Source organism: Schistocerca gregaria, chromosome 9, assembly GCF_023897955.1.
Source record: "Schistocerca gregaria isolate iqSchGreg1 chromosome 9, iqSchGreg1.2, whole genome shotgun sequence".
Lineage (NCBI taxonomy): Eukaryota > Metazoa > Arthropoda > Insecta > Orthoptera > Acrididae > Schistocerca > Schistocerca gregaria.
In genome coordinates this window covers 237,455,550-237,476,311 of record NC_064928.1, presented here as the reverse complement: position 1 = coordinate 237,476,311, position 20,762 = coordinate 237,455,550, and the positions used below count along the sequence as shown (strand labels likewise).

The following is a 20,762-nucleotide window of genomic DNA, read 5'->3' as shown; positions in this document are numbered from 1 at the left end:
AAGGGCACCTTACAGGTTGCATTGAGTCCATCGTACATTGAGACCTTTAGCCAGCTTGATTGTCACTGCATTGTCGTCCCGCTTGTTCTCCATCCCTTGGGTGAGGATAAATTCCTGGGTGCGATTTCCACCATGAACTGTGCAGTGTTGCTTTTAGCTGAAATGATGACCATGGACTTCCTTGCACCTAATATTTAGCACGGTCCATTGTGGTGGGCCACCTTGCACCCTGTTGGTTGTAGTGCCCTGACAACACAGGGATCGCTCTGCTGATGCCTGTGCTGTTAACTTCCCACGTATGCCAAGAAGTAGATGCCTGTCTCCCTGGGGCATCAGGACTCTTGGCAATGGCCATTCTGCCAGGTGGCCCTTGCTGAGGCTGGGTGGTGCCCGTGGGAGGGCCCTTGGTCGGAGTGGTTGCCATCAAGGCAATGAAGCATGGTACATCACCTCTTGCTGGTGGCCAGCTGCCAGCAGCCTCTAAGCATTCTCAGGCTAAATTCAATGGTCAGAAATAGGATCCCAAATCGTTCCCCTCCCTCGCCACACCGTGGGAGGAGCGTAAGGCTCAGGATGCAGTGACACTTATTGGCACAGGTTGCTATTTTGTACGAGAGCTGATGGGGAGTCTTTCATGTCAACAAAGCCTCAATTCTTCTTAGAACATTTAGAGGACAAGTTTGGGAAGATGGAGGACTTGTCCAAAATGCGCCCTGGGTCAGTATTGATAAAAACAGCATCCTCTGCCCAGTCACGAAGGTTACTTGCTTGTGACAATTTTGGAGATGTTTCAGTTACCATCACACCCCATAAAAGTTTAAATATGGTCCAGGGTATTATTTTCCATAGGGAGCTTCTTTTGCAGTCTGATGACGAGCTGTGTGCTAATTTAGTGTGTCGAGGTGTTCATTTCATCCGGTGCGGTCATCGGGGTCTGAAGAATAATCAGATTGCTACCGGTGCCTTCTACTTGTCCTTCGAGGATGATACATTACTGGAGAAGATCAAGGTGATGGTCTACCACTGTGATGCCAAGCCCTACATCCCTCCACTGATGCGGTGCTTTAAGTGCTGGAAGTTTGACCATATGTCTTCTTGCTGTACTTACAGCCTCTCATGTCGAGATTGTGGACACCCATCACATCCCAATACTCCATGTGCCCCCCTCCTATCTATGTCAACTGCAGAGAGCATCATTCACCTTGCCCGCCAGACTGCAGGATCTTACAGAAAGAGCGGAAAATCGTGGAATATAAGACCCTGGACTGACCGACTTATACTGAGGCTAAGAGGAAATAAGAACTACTCCATCTTGTGCGAATGACTTCCTCATATGCCGCCCCTACAACAACCGTGATAGCCCCATCAGTTCAGCAAATTCCAGTCGGCTCACCGAGCTGTGCAACCCCACATGCCCCCTTGCCGATGGGGGCACTATCCACCCTGTTGCTCTTGCGCCACCTACCTCGGGAGCAACACCCCCCGACCTGTCGGGGACGTCCGTTCCTGCTTCTAAGCCAGAGAAGCATCCAACTTCTTCAGCTCCTCTCGCTCGCAAGGGCTCCCTTGGGTCCCTCCCTTCCCAAGTTTCCACAAGCGGGAAGGATGACGCCCAGCAGTGGCATAAGCACCAACAAGCAGCTGGTCTTAGGGCTTCGCGATCCTTCTCCATCCTGGAGACTGAATCGGTGAAGCCCTCCCAGCCAGTGAAACCCAAGGAGATGCGAGAAAAGTCCAAGAAGAAGACCTCTAAGATGAAGTTACTTGTGGCGGCACCCATCCCACCGCAACCTACAAGCTCTGCGTCTGAGGGCGAGGTAGAGATTCTGGCGTCTGCTGAGGACCTAGATCTCGCCGGACTCTCAGACACAATGGATGTCACTCGCACAGGTACTCAATTGGTGGCAGTAGGTGACCCAATGGCATAATCTGCCTCCTCGGTCCCTTCATGCTTTTTTCGGCCATGGACAATGTCATCCTCCAGTGGAACTGCAGCGATTTTTTCCACCATGTTGCTGAGCTCCAACAACTCAGCCTTCACACTTTCCTCTGAATTGCTCTTCAGGAAACTTGGTTTCCGGCGATGCGAACCCCCCACCCTCTCTGTGATTATCGGAGTCATTATAGGAACCAGGCAGCTTATGAAAGTGTATCTGGTGGCATCTGCATCTACATCCTTCACTCCCTTTACAGCGAGTCTGTCCCTCTACAAACACCTTCAGAAACTATTGCTGTTCGGGTGTGGACACCTCAGGCTATTACTGTCTGCAGTCTCTATCTTCCACTGGATGATTGCTTAAGAGAATTCAAAAATGTGTATATGATGGCCTAACTTTATTTCTTTCAAGGAAATATTGCCAGAAATATTATGCCTCAGAATTGCCAAAAACTTGAAAGTGCACTGTTGATAGCTGCATTTTGGCGTCAAACAAATAACTATATATGCAGAAGTATTGAAATAATGATTGTAAAACTTTACCAATGTTCATTAGGAACATGTGCAAACATTTACACAAAATTTCAGCAAAATCCATGATGGTCTTGTGGGAACTTTTTCTAAAGTTTAGACCGCTTGGCATAATGTCCTGGCATGGAAAATTAGATAGATCAAAAAACAAAAGATTTAGGAAGCTAAGAGTGAGTGAAGAAAGGAGTAGTTACTGAGACAAAATGCTGAGACCAAAGAAATTAATGTATATTAAGGCCAGGTGGGCGACAAGAACCGAGGACACATAGTAACACCAGTTCCCACTCGCACAGTTGTGAGATACTGGTGTCGGGGGAAAGAATCCAGATGGCACATATAATGAAACAGGCCCCAAGGTCTCGACTGTCATGCTGTAGAGCATGCTTGCAACAGAATGTTGTGTGTTGCCAGTATACACCCTCTGTCTATATACATTCATCCTAACTGATAACTTCTGTAGTAGTATTCTCTTTAGCCACTTTTATGTTGTCTCATTGTCTCTGTAGGGCTGTACCTTGAGAAGCTAGGAGAGGATGTTTATTGGTGGCTTGTATCCTTGTTCTATAATGCAAACTGCATGCAATTAATAACTAGGTTCTTTATTCATAAACAAAGAGCTACTTAACATAAGTTTCCATGTGCTGTGGTACAAACTCTCTTCTGTATAGTGCACATAGTCTCAATGCTGTTGAAGTAGAAGTCTGCTATGTTCACTATAAGGTTACTATGTGTTGCCGGTCTCTGTGCTAGAGGCTAAGACAGTGTCTACATCTCGGTGACACGCTGTAACTCCACGGCGTACGGACTCGAACTAACTGGCATAACAGGCTTGAACTAACTGTCTAAACTGTCCCTCTGGTTCGTGGCGGCGATCCTAAATACTGGCAGCTGAGAGGGCATTGGCGGTGTGTTTCCAGTGAGTCTTGTCGTTGCCCTCTATCGATACTCTTGTAACCTCCATGCCACATGGTGTGCTGGGACCCACGTACGCCAGCACCACCTCACTCTCAGTGTGGTCAAGGCATGTCCAAACATGATAAATCCTTTCTGCCATTCTTCTGAGTCTCCACATAGAACTGTCTCACTGCTCTGATTCTGTACAGCCAACTGGCCCGTATAGACCACCACTGTCTTAACTTATGTCAGCAGTGGTGTCACATGACTGCCCAGTAGTTGTGACAGTGTGTTCCTTTAAGAGGGTGAGCAACATTTGGCCTGGTCAGGGTCAGTGAAGTCACTTAAATGTGATGCTAGGCATTGTATAAATAATAATTGTTACAGTGCTAAGAGCACAATATTCTTGTAATCAAAACTATAAACATTTACAAGAATGTTGTGTTTGTGCACTTTTGTAACTTAACACTAATGATACTCACAATTAAGTAGGACTGACAACTTGAGTCTGTAGTATTATTTTCACAACTACTCAAAATATGAAAGTGACTAAAATAATTTTGCTTTGCAAACTTAATAACAATATTGTAATCTTTATCCCTTCATTTGCAGGTGTATGTGAATTTTACCTCATCTGACAATTGCACATAAGGTATTCACTGTTTTCACAAAGCATTACTGGCAGATTTTGGGTTGGTCACTACAATAACTCGCCAGCACCAAATTGCCTTCCTTCGTGTTGTTTTTGTTGTTGAGGTCCTCAGTTGAAGCTCTCCAAGGTAATGTGTCCTGTGCACAAGCCTCTTTATCTCCAGGTAACTACTGCAACACTTCACCTTTTTGAATCTGCGTACTGTATATATCCATGGTCTCCCTCTACAATTTTTAGCCCCCACGCTTCCCTCTAGTGCTAAATTGGTGACCTCTTTGTGTCTCAGAATGTGTCCTACCAACCAATCCCTTCTTCTAGTCAGTTTGTACCTTAAATTTCTTTGCTCCCCAATTCTGTTCAGTACTTCCTCATTAGTTATTCAGTACTTCCTCATTAGTTATATGTCCCACCCACCTGATCTTCAGCATTCTTCTGTAGCACCACATTTCAAAAGCTTCTATTCTCTTATTGTCGAAACTGTTTGTTGTCCATGTTTCACCGTCATACATGGCTACACTCCATTCAAATACTTTTAGAAAAGACTTCCTGACACTTAACTCTGTACTTGACACTTAAAGCTATACTGGATGTTAAATTTCTCTTCTTCAAACATACTTTCCCTGTCATTGTCAGTCTACATTTTATATACGCTCTACTTACCTTCATGTGTTCGCACTCTTTAGAAATGTTTTCTTGCCATTGCCAGTATACATGTTATATCCTCTCTGCTTCCTTCATATGGTCCCATTTTTTGCAGTCAGAAATTGTGTTACACAGACAAATATTTATCACTCTTGATGTTTAGTTATTACTCATTTAACAAAGTGACACATAGCTTGACCACAGTGCTATGATTAAAGTGGTTTTCATTGCTGGAGTATAGAAAATATTTGCATACTTTGGATCCCTTCCTGTTGATGAAATTTCTCCTGATGAGAAGTGAATCTATGGAAGAGAACAAGAGTTGCATTTGAGTAGAATCTGAGAGGGACATTAACAGGTGTGAGCATCTATATTACTAAATGACTAACCCCGTGTCATGTCTCATGTTACAGGTTGCCTATCTAACAGCTTATAGGTTTTCAGTATTTTATATAATCATTGACAATATGTAAAAATTTAAAAATACTGTCATAATGTCCTCATTATGAAGTATAATATTATGTTAATTGTTGAACACAGTAAGATGAGTATTACAGCGTGTATATCTTTAGGCAGCATAACTCACCACATACAAATTATCCAGACTGCATTCGTCTAATATTTGAGAATGAGAGTTCTTACTGACTTGCAACAAACTTTACACATAATTTCAAACCTATGGAAACTTTTTCTTGCTGGCACCATCCAGTGAGGCTTCAGGTCTCAGCTGATACACATCTACAGAGCAACAAGTTAAGTGTTTCTCTCGTATATTTACTAAATTTTGTGCATATTTTCTATTTAAGAGGTTAAATCTCTCGTTTTATAAGTGTAAATTCGTTCAATCTGTAGCACGGTAGTTGCTCATTTGTTTTGTTCTGAAGACAAGTGACCGTCCGTTGAGTAAGCTAGTCAGTGAGGCTCTACCTCTTGGCTGATACACATCTACTGAGTGCCAAGTTAAGTGTTTATATTTTCCTGTCTTTTCCTCATAGACTATTTACTAAATTTCAGGTGTGTTTCCATTTAAGAGGTGTAAGCTCGCATTTTGTAATTGTAAATTCAGGTAGTTTCCATTTCTTTAGAACAAGCAGTTGCATAGCTCATTGAGGCAGTAGTGTCCATTGGTGACACAAGTTAGGAGGGTAGCAAGTAGCATATCTATGATTCTGTCTGTTTTTATAGTTTACTTCTTCAGTTAGTGTTGCTAGAATGGGTAGGATGAGCGCACAATGTGTACAGACACAGGGGGAGTTGGCCGCAGTTAGTGGTCAGCTGAATGCACTTTTGGCTACTGTCAGTCACCTTCAGGCCGCTGCCTCAGGAGCCGTGGCGGAGAAGCTGTCACATTGCACGAGACACCTCGGATGTCATTCGTTTTGCCAACGGGTATTGCTACCGAGGCACCTCCTAGTGTACCCGACGCGATGGATAATCCCTCACAGCAGAACGACTGGCGAGCGGTAACGTGTCTGCATCGCTCGAGGCAGAGGACCAATGTGGAGACTGGTTGTCTGGCCTCAACTGTCCACCCTGTAAGTGACTGTAAGTGAACAGGGGGGAGAGGGGGTGGAGAGGGTTTACTAGTTATTGGAAGCTCCACTGTTGAGCGTTTTATGGAGCCCCTCAGGCAGATAGCGATCGGGGCTGGAAAGAGAGCCAGTGTGCACTCAGTATGCCTGCCAGGGGGGCCCATCTGAGATGTGGAGGCGGCCTTGCCCGCAGATACCTAGCGTGCAGAGTGCATCGTCTGCAAGTTGTAGCTCCGACCACACCTGTCACGTGAGTTCTGAGGCCGTCCTCAGTTCATACAGGCAGAAGTGGTGAAGACCGATGGCCTCAAGTGTGGACTGCAAGCAGAGCTCGCAGTTTACATTGTTGTTTGCAGAATGTATCATACACCTTTAGTTTGGAGGTGAGTGGAGGGTGTCGACTGTGACGGTCTTAGCTGCAGATTTATAGACCTGCATTACCAGTTGGGATTTGTAGAGCTCCCCTTGATAGATCAGAGGTGTACTATACAAAGGAAGCATCTGCTTGGGTATCAGAGTACTTATGGAGTGTACATGAGGTTTTTTAGGCTAGGCAGTAGTTTAAGGTACTCTAATGAACACTCACCAGCCAATGTGCAGCGAGGGAAGTCAGACTCAGTGAGGAAAGTCAGACTGCATTCAGAGTAAAGACACTTTGACAGTCAAAATTTTTTTAGTAAATTAACAAAATATTCGTAACTTAAGTTCCCGAGGTTACTGCCCTGCAGTGAAGTTCTCACACTCAAATTATTCTCAGAATTGAGAGCTGACAAACCCAAATTGAAAAGTTCTGAGATATTTAGCAAGTCATGGAACATATACAGGAAATGCAGATTAAAGACTGTTGGAGGGAAGTGTTCATTGCAGTTGACAAAAATATTGCCTCTGTTGAAGTCGAGGTTGATTTAACAGTGAAGTTATCTGGTCACATATATCAGTTCCAGGTGAAACCAAGTTATATGTTAGATGTTTTTGCCAGCCACCTGTTTTGCCGTGACAGTTCTAGAGTCATGCAAAGAATGTCTACAGTCAGTAGCACATAAATACCCAGATCGTGCATTACTAGTTGGAGGCGACTTTCACCTACTGAGCGTAGACTGGGATGTCTATGGATTCATTGCAGGGGATACAGACAGGCACTCATGTGAAATACTTTTGAACTCTTTTTCTGGAAACTATCTCAAGCAGCTATTTTGACAGCCCAACAATGGAAATATCTTAGACCTCGTAACTACAAATGGGCCGGACCTTATCGACAACGTCAGCATAGAAATGGGGATTAGTGATCGTGATGTAATTACAGCAACTATACTTGTGGAAGTTTATAAATCAGGTAGGAAGGCTAGTAGAGTGTGGAGTGTTTTTGCCAGAAAGAGCGATAAGCAATGTTAGAATCTTACTTGGACAGTGAATCGACATCACTTAGTTCAGTAAGATGGATGTAGAGGAATTATGGGCAAAGTTTAAGTATATTGAAAATGTGGTCTAGAGATTTATGTGCCTAGTAATCATATTAAGGATGGAAAAGAAACACCATGGTTTAATAACAAGATTCTGAAAACACTGAGGAAACAGATGCTGTTGCACTCTCGAATCAAAAGAGGACGCACAAATAACAACGAGCAAAGGTTATTAGAGATTCGTGCCTCTGTGAAAAGATATATGTGCGAAGCATACAACAATTACCACCATCCTACCTTAGCAAAAGATCTGCCAGAGAACCTAAAAAAATCGCCGAGTGGGTCTAAAGCTTCCATGCAGTCACTTGTTGACCAGTCTGGTATGGCACTTGAAGATGTGAAATGGAAGCAGAAGTTTTAAATTTCATGGTCAAGAAATTGTTCGTGCAGGATAATCATACAAATATACCGTCATTTGACCATCAGACAGACATAGCAATAAGTATTCCTGATTTAAAGAAACAAGTGGACGAGTTGAAAACAAATAAGCCATCAGGTCAAGATGGAATCGCAGTTCCGTTTTTCAAATAGTACTCTACCGCATTGACCCCTTACTTAGCTTGCATTTATCACGAATCTCTCACCTAGCACAAAGTCTCAAGCAGTTGGAAAAAAGTGCAGGTTACCCATATATATGAGAACAGCAAAAGAACGGACTCACAAAATTACAGGTCATAATTCCTACCATTGATTTGCTGCCGAATACTTGAACATATTCTCACTTCTAAAATAATAAATTTTCTTGAGACTGAGAAGCTTATGTCCATGAATCAGCATGGTTTTAGAAACCGTCACTGCGAAACTCAGTTTGCCCTTTTCTCACACTATGGCTGAAGGGCATTAGGCAGATTCCATATTTCTAGATCTCCAGAAAGCATTTGACACAGTGCCCCATTGCAGGCTATTAAAGAAGGTACGAGCATTTGGAAGAGGTTCACAGATATACGAGCGGCTTGAAGAAAGTTATAGAACCGAGTATGTTGTCCTTGGCAGCAAGTGTTCAGTAGAGACAAGGGTATCATCAGGAGTGTGCGAGGGAAGTGTGATAGGACGGAGCGAGCAGCAATCTGTCGTTATTTGTGCTGATACTGTGGTGCATGGTAAGGTGTCAAACTTGAGTGACTGTAGAAGGATACAAGATGATGTAGACAAAATTTCTAGTTGGTGTGATGGATGGCAGCTAGCTCTAAATGTGGGAAGATGTAAGTTAATGTGAATGGATACAGCATTAGTAGTGTCCTGCTTGACACAGTCATGTTGTGCAAATATTTGGATGTAAGATTGCAAAGCGATATGAAATGGAATGAGCCTATGAGGATAGTGGTAGGAAAGACAAATGGTCAGCTTCGGTTCGTTGGAAGAATTCTGGCAAAGTGTGTTCCATCTGTGAAGGCGACTGCATGTAGAACGCTAGTGTGACCTATTCTTGAGTACCACTCAAGTGCTTGGGATCTGTACCAGATCGGATTAATAGAAGACATTGGAGCAATTCAGAGGCGGGCTGCTAGATTTGTTACTGGTAGGTTTGAACAACATGTAAGTGTTATGTAAATGCTTTGGGGACTCATGTGGAAGTCCATGGAAGAAAGGTGGCATTCTTTTCAAGAAACACTAGAACTGGCATTTCAAGCTGCCTGCAGAAAGATTCTGTTGCCTCCAACATCCATTGCATGCAAGGACCACAAAGATAAGGTACAAGAAATTACAGATCATACAGAGGCATATAGACAGTCGTTTCTCCTCGTTCTGTTTACGAGTGGCACAGGAAGTGAAATGACTGGTAACAGGATGGGGACACCTCTGCCACTCGCCGTAAGGTGGATTGCAGAGTATTGATGTGGATGTAGATGTAGATCCATAAAATAATGAAAGTAAAAAAGTTTTACTTTTAATACATTTTCGCTATTCTTGCTGTCAGACTTTAGCATCAGGAATGACATTTTAATTTATTACTTCTTTTATACTAACTCTCTTTGCAACACAATTTGCAGGTGCTATCCTCATATACCACTGAATGCATACGCAAAATTATATCATTGTACGATATAAAGCTCAGGAAATGCAGCATCTTAATCACTGGACACACAATTCCAGGATTGCATTTCAGCAGGTGGACTGTGATGAGATGGGGGTTGTGTCAGATGGGGTTGGTAGAGGGGAAGATAGGCAGGAAGGAGGAAGAGGAGTTGGGGATGAGTAGCTAGTGGCTCAAAAGGAGGCAGCAGGTTTGCCGGCTAGGAATGTGGGAGACAAGAGTGACAAATGTGTGCGTTAGGCAAGTGCTACACAGGTACTGGAGCCAGTAAGGTGTGGTGCATTGGAAGGGGGTTTCAGAACAGAAGATGGGAAAACTATTAGATAGAGGGTGTGGTGACATTGGGTTATACATAACTGCAAACTTTTTCTCACTTTCACACTTGACTTTGTATATTTAAAACTTTAACTAATTTTCAAAGTAATCAGAAGTTCGAAACTGTTTTATACGTGTGAATTTGGTTTATAAAAGAATTAGGGGTAATCTTTTGATGATACTGTTGTTTGTTACTTACACCTTCTCCAATTATCCTCATTGTGACTGGCTGAAGAAATCTTTTCCTCACCTTTTTGAATATGTTCTCTAGCAGTGTTTATCTTCTGACACAGTTATAAAATAATTGGACAGGTTGATAATGTAGCCTACTCCAAGGTCAAAACTGTTACAAAAATGTGTGTATCTTTCTCTTTCCATCTGCTCAGTTTAATATCCACCAGGAGGAGACAAAATACATCTCTCTCTCTCTCTCTCTCTCTCTCTCTCTCTATCTCTCTCTCTTTCATTTAATTTAAGACAACTGAAAATGAGATGGTGGCATAGAGAAAATTGCTCCAGTGAGCACATAATAGACGATGAAGAATACTTGATGAAAACAGTATAGACAATAATGTTACATAATATCAAAAAACTGGACAGAAAGAGTTTTATCACATCTGGGGGAGTTGTGACATATTACAACCCTCAGCTCCTTTTTAAATGTTTTCAAAAATATATTGTCAGACAGTAATGTATCAATTGAATATTGGAGCACCTAATGCCATAGAACAAAACCTAGCCAGTAGGAGACCATTTTATTATTAAACAACCACATTACTGAGACGAGGTTTTGGAATATTTGCAATGTCACTTCTTATAAGTTGTTAATTAGAAGGTAAAGGTGAAAATATGTGGTTCACTCACTGATGAAGTTTTTTTTTCTTCATACTGATACAAGTTGGACAGTGATATTCTTTATGTCAATTTGATCTGCAGAGTAGACAGCTTTCCCAAGTAGTCATTTTGTGTGGTTACATTCAATAAAATTAATGTAGATAATCTTTCTTGTTGGATAGTTTACTGACATTGGAAATTCATCTGAAGTTAAAGTAATTTTACCTCATTCCTCATTACCTTCAGCAGTGAAGAAGAGAATTCATATGTATCCATACTTCTTTTGCAGATATCAGTTTGGAGGATATCCATAACTACAACCACAGATGAAAATATAAAGAAATGCTGACTATAGATGTGCAAAATAGTCATTGCCCCAAGCTTCTCTCAAATGTAAAGGAGGACAGCAGTCAGTTGTAGAATCCGTAATTTAGAGCAGATCTAGATTTTGACTGCAGCTTAGGCATCATTTGCGTAACCAGAGAGCTACAACATGGCAGAGCATAAACATGCAACAGTTGACACTAGCATTTTGTTTCTGGAATGTAAATGCTAGCCTCAGTTATCACATGTTTATGCTCTAATGTGATTTTAGCTATATGGCTCTTCTGGTAATATACCGATGATGACCACACCATAGTCGAAATCTAGAGATGCAGTAAATTACAGATTCTGTGACTGACTGCTGTCCTCCTTTACATCTGAGTATTCAACAGTCACTATGGACCATCAGGATCCATTGGATTCCAATTTAGTTTAGCGTATCGGATGAACATTGTGGATTATTGGACAAACTCAAATGCAGGAAAAAGTATTGGAGCAATATTTGAAGTGTTTTAAAAATCATGCAACTATTTTTGTGTGCTATTTAGTTACGGTGGATGAGACACATGTCCACAATTACACCCTAGAATAAAACAGCAATCAAAAAAGAGCCGAAACTGGTCCTGCATCATTATATGTAATGTGCTTTTATTTGCTCAGAAAATTACTTCGAAAATATACAGCTAGTGATTCCTGGAATGAAAAAGGGATTTTTCTCATCAGTTGCCTTGCAAAGAGTAAAACAGCATCTGCTGAATGCTGGGAAATTAATGTAGACTGACTAGATGAAAAAATAGATCTGTCAAGTTGCAGACATGCGCAATTAAAAAATACATATAGCTTTCGGCTACAGCCTTTGTCAGGGGAAAAAAAAAAAAAAAAAAAAATTCCAGCATCTTGGGCCAAAATGCAACAACACTTAGGATGCAAGCAGCAGTCTGGAGAAGGTAGGGAAGGGGAAGGGGAAGGGGAAAAGGAAGAGATAGTAGCGTATGGGGTGCGGAGGGGGGGGGAGACAAACGCTATCTGGTGGAGTGTGCAGGGACTAGACTGCCAACAGGCACAGCGTCAAGAGGTCATGAGGCAAGCAGGTAGGGAAAAAAGGAGAGGAGTGGGGAAAGATTGAGCATATGCGTTGGCTGAGGGCTGCAAATAAACAGGGTGGGAGATGAGAATAGGGAAAAAATGACAGGACAGAGGAGGTGGAAACTGTTGGTTGGAGGGTGTGGGAACAGAATTTTGCCATAGGTTGAGGCCGGGATAAATATAGGGGCGCAGTTGTCCTTACATCACATTCTCTCCTCCCGTAATTATCCCAGCCTCAATCTATGGTAACATATTGTCCCCCACACCCTCCACCCAACAGTTTTCACCCCCACCATCCTGTCATCTCCTCCCCATCCTCATCTCCCAACCTGTTCATTTGCAGCCCTTTTGCAGTGCATCTGCCTATCTTTTCCCGGTTCTCTCCTTTTGTGATCCTTTCCCCCCACTTCTCTGCCCCACAACCTTTTGACACTGTTGGCAGTCTTGACCTTGCACACTCCACTAGACAGAGTTCATCTCTCTCCCCATCCTTACACTACTATCCCTTCCCCTTCCCCCCCTCCAGATCGCTGTCCAACGTGATGTTGTGTTCCACCCCAAGATGCTGGAATTGGTGGTTGTGCATGCATGAGCTGTGATTGCTTGCTTGTGTGTGTGTGTGTGTGTGTGTGTGTGTGTGTGTGTGTGCTTTATTGATGAAGGCTGTGACTGAAAGCGATGTATGAGTATCTTTTAATTGTGTCTGTCTGCAACTTGACATACCCCTTTGCGATAAGTAGCAATCTGTCTTCCTACATTGTTGATATTCCTACCTGGTGTTTCCATTGTTTGATATATGAAAAAATATGTGGGAAGAGGGCTGGATCTGGAAAGAAGAAGACAATATTTCAATGGGACAATGTGTGCTGTCAGAGATGATTTTATGTGGAAAACTGAGTAACTTTAGGTACAGTTCTTCCACCTCCCATCTTCCACCTACTCCTGCCCGAATTAATTTTTGTTAATTTTTTTTACATTTATTGCTTTTACTATACTTGTTATGATGGAGCATTGGAGAGTAATGTGCCATTTTTTTTCTCCCTTGTTACATGCAGCTGGAATTTTGAAATTTTGTAATGGCAGAGTTTGAATTTTGTGCTACAGAGAGTATTTTGTTTTCATGTGCAGTTCTAGCAGAAGAAGGCTGAAATACAAAACAAACAAGGTGTACATGTTGCTGTTGTCAACTTGAGAAGAGCAGCGAAATGTAGTTAGATATTTATGGGCCATAGGGCACAAAATGAGTGACATTCAGAGGGACATGTGTGGCATGTATGTTTGATGACTGTATGAACTGTAGCAGTGTCTCCAGTTGTTGTGTATTCTTCCAAGATGGCCATGTGAACCTTAGTGATTCACCCTCCAGTGGCAGTACATCATTTCCTATGATGCAGTGTATGATATTGTCCATGACACATTGAAATTTCTGTAAGTTAGTGTTTGCTGGGTGCCCAATAACCTGAGAGATGACCCCAAGGGCAAGTGAACGATGACAAGCTTTGATCACTTAATTTTTTACGACACAGATGGGCATGACTTTCTGAAAGGAATTGTCACTGGTGATGCGTCGTGGACGAAAAAAATTGATAATGTTTCAATCTGATAGGAAAGTGCTTGTGACAGTGTTCTGGGATATACATGGTGGGTTACTGGTGAACTTTGCTGAACACGGGACCACTATGAATGCTGCAGTCTACATTAAAACTTTGGTTAAGTTGCGTTGTGCCTTTCGTGACAAACACCACAACATTAACGCTAAGGGTGTCAAGCTTCTTCATGACAGTGCTCTCCCTCATGTTCGTGAGAAAATGACCAAATCTGGATAGGAAGTGCTTCAGCATACAGTCTGGAACTAGCAATGTCAGACGTTCATCTGTTTGATCCCTAGAAGAAATTCCTGGCTGGCCAACACTTTGCAACAGATACAGAAGTGAAATCAGCAATCTGCAAATGGCTGTGCTCTGACCAGACAGATTTTACAAGCAGGGAAAATTGAAACTGGTACCCTGATGGGAGAAATGTGTTGATAACATTGATAACTATGTAGATAAGTAAGTAAGATGTAAGTTCATTTGTGATTTTTTTTTTGTTACCTATTAAACTTTTTGCTACTAAAATTATTATGCATTACTTTCTGATTTCCCTCATATACTGAATATGAAGCATTTAAAGTGAAAAAGTAATTTTCACATTTTTTTGACATAATGTACCAAAACATATATGTAATACATAGCACTCCCGAGAGCCAAACATACACTTATATGAAAAGATTACACATTCTTGTACAGAAAGAAAAAATTAAAAACAAAACCAACTAATTACTGGGAATGATGGTCAGCAGGACACTCAACACACAGTCATACATTGTATTTCTTGCACTGGATACCTGCTGATGTCTTAAAGTTCCTTCAGTTCTTTTGAAATCCTGTATTTTCACAATTAGGTGGTTCTTTCCATCAAACCAGATTTCATCCACTATAGTAGTGGGGTTTCTTTCTTTGTGCCTTTATCCCGCATAAGTGCAGAGCCGGAATTGTTATTAATGGAGTTGGCACGTACGTTTAATGGGTGACTGTCACCACCCTGTTACCCCCAGGACAGAATATGTGTACCTCAATTTCTGCATTTAATGTTATTCATGTGAGTAAAAGTTTTCTATTTGTGTTCCTAATTTTTTTTTTTTTTTTTTTTTTTTTTTGTGTGTGTGTGTGTGTGTGTGTGTGTGTGTGTGTGTGTGTGTGTGTTCATCAAGGCTCAGCCTCTCTTCGTTGCTCTTTGTTACCGTAATGGATATTGTAACACACGACCTACAGAAGTGCCTACTGTGGACTATATGCTGATGACATGACGCTTGAAACTCGAGTCCAAACATGGCACAATTGTCTGTAAAGATTAGGCCTCCATTTAAACATCCACAAGACCGAGTACCTCAGAAGAACACCATCTCCTGGGACTGTATAAATTAATTGAGCACCTCTCTCCGAGGTGGATACATTTTTATACCTAGGTTGTCGACTACACAGTTAAGGCTTTGAGATTGAGGATGAGTGAGCAATAATCAAAGTAGCCTGGATGTGATTCAGAGACACCTCCGGTGTTTGTGATAAGAAGATACCTATCCACCAGCAATCAAGTGGTGAGACCAGTTGCATTACATGGTACTGAATTGTGGGCACTCACTACATGTCAAGAAAATGCAGGTACTGAGATCATTAGGCTTTTTTCTGCTGCACCATATAAACAATATGACTGTTTGACAACTAGCTGGAGTGGCTCCAGTCAGTGTGATGATCCAGGAATTGGTATTTAATTGGTAAGGGCACATTGCACTTGCACCACCCAGTTCTATCATCACCTCAGCCCATCAGCTCACTGTCAAAGCCTAGATATGCTGTAAAAGACCTAAATTAGGGTGGCTGGGCACTACAAATGCAGAAATGCAGATATTAGATCAAGAAGCCTAAATCCACAGAAGTGTTAGATCACAACAAATGGTGCTGATTGACCCAGAAAGTGGACCCTGTCCTAATAGGAACACACTTAGAAGAAGAAGAAGAAGAAGATTTTCTGAAGTTTCGGTGATTGTGTGCTTGTGGGATTTCACTGATATGATCTACAGGACATGAAAACAAACTAAAATAATTTGTTTACAGTTTCTTCTGCTTTCTTTCTTTTTTAGAAAGTCAGGTTCATTGGTGTTATTTAATATCGAAGGAAGGGTGCTTCTGAAAAAGTCTATAATTCCTTGAAATACGAAAAAATTGCATAATTTTTGGGAGTCAGAACAGTTGTCATTTATTCCACTGTACATTGCTTATAATATATTATCTGTGTCACACCATAATAAAAATTCAACTCTTTCTCTCACACACATTTCATTTTCCTTCATTTCAATTTTCATACATTTTCTGTTTTGTGAAATCAGTTATTTAGTTGAGAAAATAAGAATACTCAGTGCCAGAACTTTTTCCTCAAATGACTCAAATTCAATAACAGTTTATTAACTTCTATTACAAACAATTGCTTGTATCACCATTTGTTACAATGCACAATGCAATGAGTTATTTTTACTTTTTTGACTGACAGATAAGGACTAACATTTTCTGTACATCACATTGCTAAGTTTGTTAATAAAGAATGCTTCTTTATTCCATTTGTACAATAAACAACATGGGATATATACAACAACAAAATATTTGCTGAGGGCCTGCCTGTGTCAGAATATTAAATTTTTTGCACTATCAGTTTTGGCATCCAGGCCTGTTTAAATGGTTCTACAATACTTTTACAGAACCACTGCAGAAACATTGGTTGTAGATAATCAGTAATGGCATAAATTGAGTATCATGAGATACACAGTTACCTGGGGAAAATATCATTTCATAATATGTCAGTCGAAGTAAAAACATTGGATGTTTTGAAAAAGTGGCCCCCATTTCATCACAGTTGTTAGCTTTCAGCCATGCAAAAGTTTGCCTCAAATGGAGATCACAATTCCTGTCAACTCATGAAACTAAGAAAAAATAGACTGAAACTTAAATGATGCAAATATATTAATGTAGGACAAGTCAGTAGTCCTTGGACACCTTCATGAATTGGAAGATTAAAGGGAAAATTGAAATGTGATGGTGGGAACATAGGTTTGACGTGGGGCCGCAACTTTAGGAGTGAATGTCATTCATGGCCGCCATCTTGAAATCCGGCATTTTGTTTTCAAGTCATGTTTTTTTAAATGAGAAGGGGTGTATGACATGTCAAATAACACTCGATTGAGCTCTGGAATTGAGTGGTGTAATTTGTTTTTGTCTATCTTGTATGGTTTAGAAGTTATTAATGTGTTTGCAGCAACTACAGTTGTGCATTGCACGGGATCGACAACACGTAGAACATTAATAACCTCTAAACTGTACAAGATAGACAAAAACAAATTACACCACTAAATTCCAGAGCTCAAACGAGTGTTATTTGATGTGTCATGCACCCCCCCCCCCCTCCCCATTTAAAAAAAAAATGACTTGAATCCAAAATTACGGATTTCAAGATGGCGGCCATGAATGACATTCACTGCAAAAGTTGCGGCCCCACATCAAACCTATTTTTCCATCATCACATTTCAATTTTCCCTTTCATCTTCCAACTGTAGATTGAAAAATCAATATTTACCCATTATCATTCAGGTGAAGTAGACAGCAGTGTTACTGGCAGTTATCTGTGACACTGCTGATTGAGTTGGATATACCTAAAACAGACTGACTGTCATGAAATACTTTGGAATGCTCACAGGTAGAGCACAAAATTACTTGCGCTGTCTTCAAGGTGCCGCTAAAGAGACTCCATGCAGTAGTGTTTTGTAAAGGTAATACTGACAAGTGTGAACAGTTTTTAGGTGACCACACACAGTGATATCAAAGTCTTGTGGTTGTAGAAGATCATGTTTATCCATTACAGTGTGAAATGTCTGTCTTGTGACACAGTAAAACTCAGATATAGAGTAAAAGTTTACAGGGTATTAGACCAGCATTTTGATGAGGCTGGAGATTTTGTAATGGCCATAGATCAATATTCTATGCTGCTCAGAAGGTAGTAGATACTGCAGTGGATTCACACATACACAAGCAAGAGTATCACTATTAATATACCATCACTATTAATATGTATAATCAACAGTGCAGGAAAAGACAGATTGCTACATACCGTAAAGAAGATTTGTCAAGTTGCAGACAGCCACAATTAAAAGACACTCACATGCAGCTCTTAGCCACAGTCTTCATCAGTAAATGAGACACAACACACACACACACACACACACACACACACACACACACACACACACACACACACACACACACACAGCATCAGGAGGTTGGTGGCAGGGATGTGGGAAAAAAGGCAAAAAATAGAGAGGAGTGGGGAAAGATGGGCAGAAGTGTTGGAGAGAGGGCTGCAAATAAACAGGGTGGGAGATGATAGGACAGAGAGGGGTGGAAACTGTTGGGTGGAGAATGTGGAGACAGTATGTTACTGTAGGTTGAGGCTGGGATAATATCGGGAGCAGAGTATATGTTGTAAGGATAACTCCCATCTGCACAGATCAGAAAAGCCGATGGTGCTATGAAGGCTCCAGATGACTCGGTTGGTGAAGCAGACACTCAAATTGAGTGTGTTACATTCACCTGCTTGCTGTGCCACAGGGTGGTGCATTTTGCTCTTGGCCACAGTTTGGTGATGGCTGTTCATCCTGTTGGACAGCCGGTTAGTAGTCATACAGATATAAAACGCTCTGCAATGAGAGCAGCAGAGCTGGTATATGACACGGTTGCTTTCACAGAGGTGACGAGGACCCTGATGGGGTAGAATAAACCCATGACAGGACTGGAGTAGGAAGTGCTGTGTTGGTGGATTGGGTTTTGCCCCTGGGCCTGTGAAATGTGTCTCCACAGGGACATGATTCGTGTAACAAGGGGTTAGGTTTGGGAGTGGCACAAGATGTTGTGGTTGTGTGGGTGATGGAATACCACTTTAGGAGGGGTGGGAGGTATCTCAGACAGGATGTCTCTCATTTCAGGGCACAATGACAGTTAATCAGAGCCCTGGCGAAGGTTCTGGTTCAGTTGTTCCAGTCGGGGGTGGTATCGATTGATGGAGGGGACACTCCTTTGTGGCTGGTTCTTGGGGGTGATGGGAGAATTGAGGGTGTGAGGGGAAATGGCACAGGAGATCTGTTTGCAGACTAGGTCTGGGGATAGTGCCTGTCTGTGAAGGCCTTGGTGAGACCCTCAATATACTGAGAAAGGGAGTTTTTGTCACTGTAGATACGCCATCCCCAGGTAATGTGGCTATATGAGAGGCATTTTTTGGTGTAAAAGGGATAACAGCTGTCAAAATCCGGGTATTGTTGGTAGTTGATGGGTATAATGTGGACAGAGGTGCAGATGGAGCCATCAGAGAGGAGGTGGTCAACATATGGGAAGGTGGCATGCTGGATTGAGGACCGCATGAAGTGGATGGGACAGACTGTATTGAGGCTGTAAAGGAACGAAGATAGGGTGTCATGGCCCTGAGTGCAGACCATGTAGATATCATTAACGTACCTGAAACAGACTAGGGGTTGGTGTTCTGGGCCTAGGAAGGTCTCCTCTCAATGTCCCAAAAAAGGTTGGCATAGGAGGGTGCTGTGCGAGTGCTGATGGGTGTGCCGTGGATTTTTAATATCCGTATGTATCTGCAGTGACAAAAATTCCCTTGCTCAGTTTGCTGAGGGTCTTACCGAGGGCTTCACAGATAGGCACTGCCCCCCAGACCTAGTCCGCAATATATATGTATAATCAGTCGAGTGGGTAATTTGAAATTTCGGAAGGCTGTTTGTTGATGAGGTTATCAAATGTAGGGAGGTTGCAATACTGTGAAAAATGGAACAGTATGCAGGAAGACTCTGTGTGTGCATTTGCACATGCTTGCCTGCAAAGGTATTATAAGAATGGTAGAGCAGTATGTTATTGTCTCCTACATACATCTAAACCAGTGGTAACCGTAAAATGAAAGATCTTGCACAGAGCCATGCTGACAGCAGTTGACACTTTAGAGCTGATTAAAACTGCGTGCCAGGCCGGGCCCCAAACTGGGGACCTTTGTCTATCGTGGGAAAACGTACCGCCACTGGAGCTATCTGACCATGACCACGATTTGCACTCACGGCTTTACACCGAGGCGACAAAAGTCGTGGGGTAGCAATATGCACATATACAAATGGCGGTAGTATTGCGTTCACAAGGTATAAAAAGGCAGCACATTGGCGGAACTGTCATTTGTACTCAGGTGATTAAGTGAAAAAAGTGTGATTATGGCCACATGATGGGAATTCAAACTTGGAATGTGGAATGGTCATAAGCTAGATGCATGGGACATTCCGCTTCAGAAATCGACAGAGAATTCAATATTTCAAGATACACAGTGTCAAGAGTGTGCTGAGAATACCAAATTTCAGACATTACCTCTCACCACGGACACTGCAGTGGCCAATGGCCATCACACAATGACCGAGAGCGAGGGCATTTACATAGGGTTGTCAATGCTGACAGACAAGCAACACTGCATGAAATAACCATAGAAATCAATGTGGGACATATGCAAATGTACCCATTAGGACACTGCAGCAAAATTTTTCATTAATGGGGTATGGCAGCAGACAAGTGACGTGAGTGTCTTTGCTAGCAGCGTGATATCACCTGCACCTGCTCTCTGCTGGGCTCATGACCATATTGGTTGGATCCTAGATGACTGGTAAACCATGGTCTGGTCTGATGAGTCTGGGTTTAATTTGGTAAGAGCTGGTGGTAGGGTTCGAGTGTGGTGCAGACCCCGTGAAGCTATGGACCCAAGTTTCAACAAAGAAGAGCGCCAACTGGTGATGGCGTCATAATGCTGCGGGCTGTGTTTACTAGGAATGACTGCATCCTTCGGTTACATGGATCATTGACTAGAAATGGTAATATTCAGCTGCTGGGAGACCATTTGCAGCCAT

The 20,762-nt window shown here is 42.0% G+C and overlaps 1 protein-coding gene across 5 annotated transcripts in view; it reads left to right on the top strand.

Annotated features, from left to right (window-relative positions):
- The window catches only part of LOC126291656 (nuclear RNA export factor 1-like), a 190,704-nt gene that overhangs the window by 72,763 nt on the left and 97,179 nt on the right, over window positions 1-20,762 (top strand). The gene's annotated exons all lie outside the window — the stretch shown is intronic.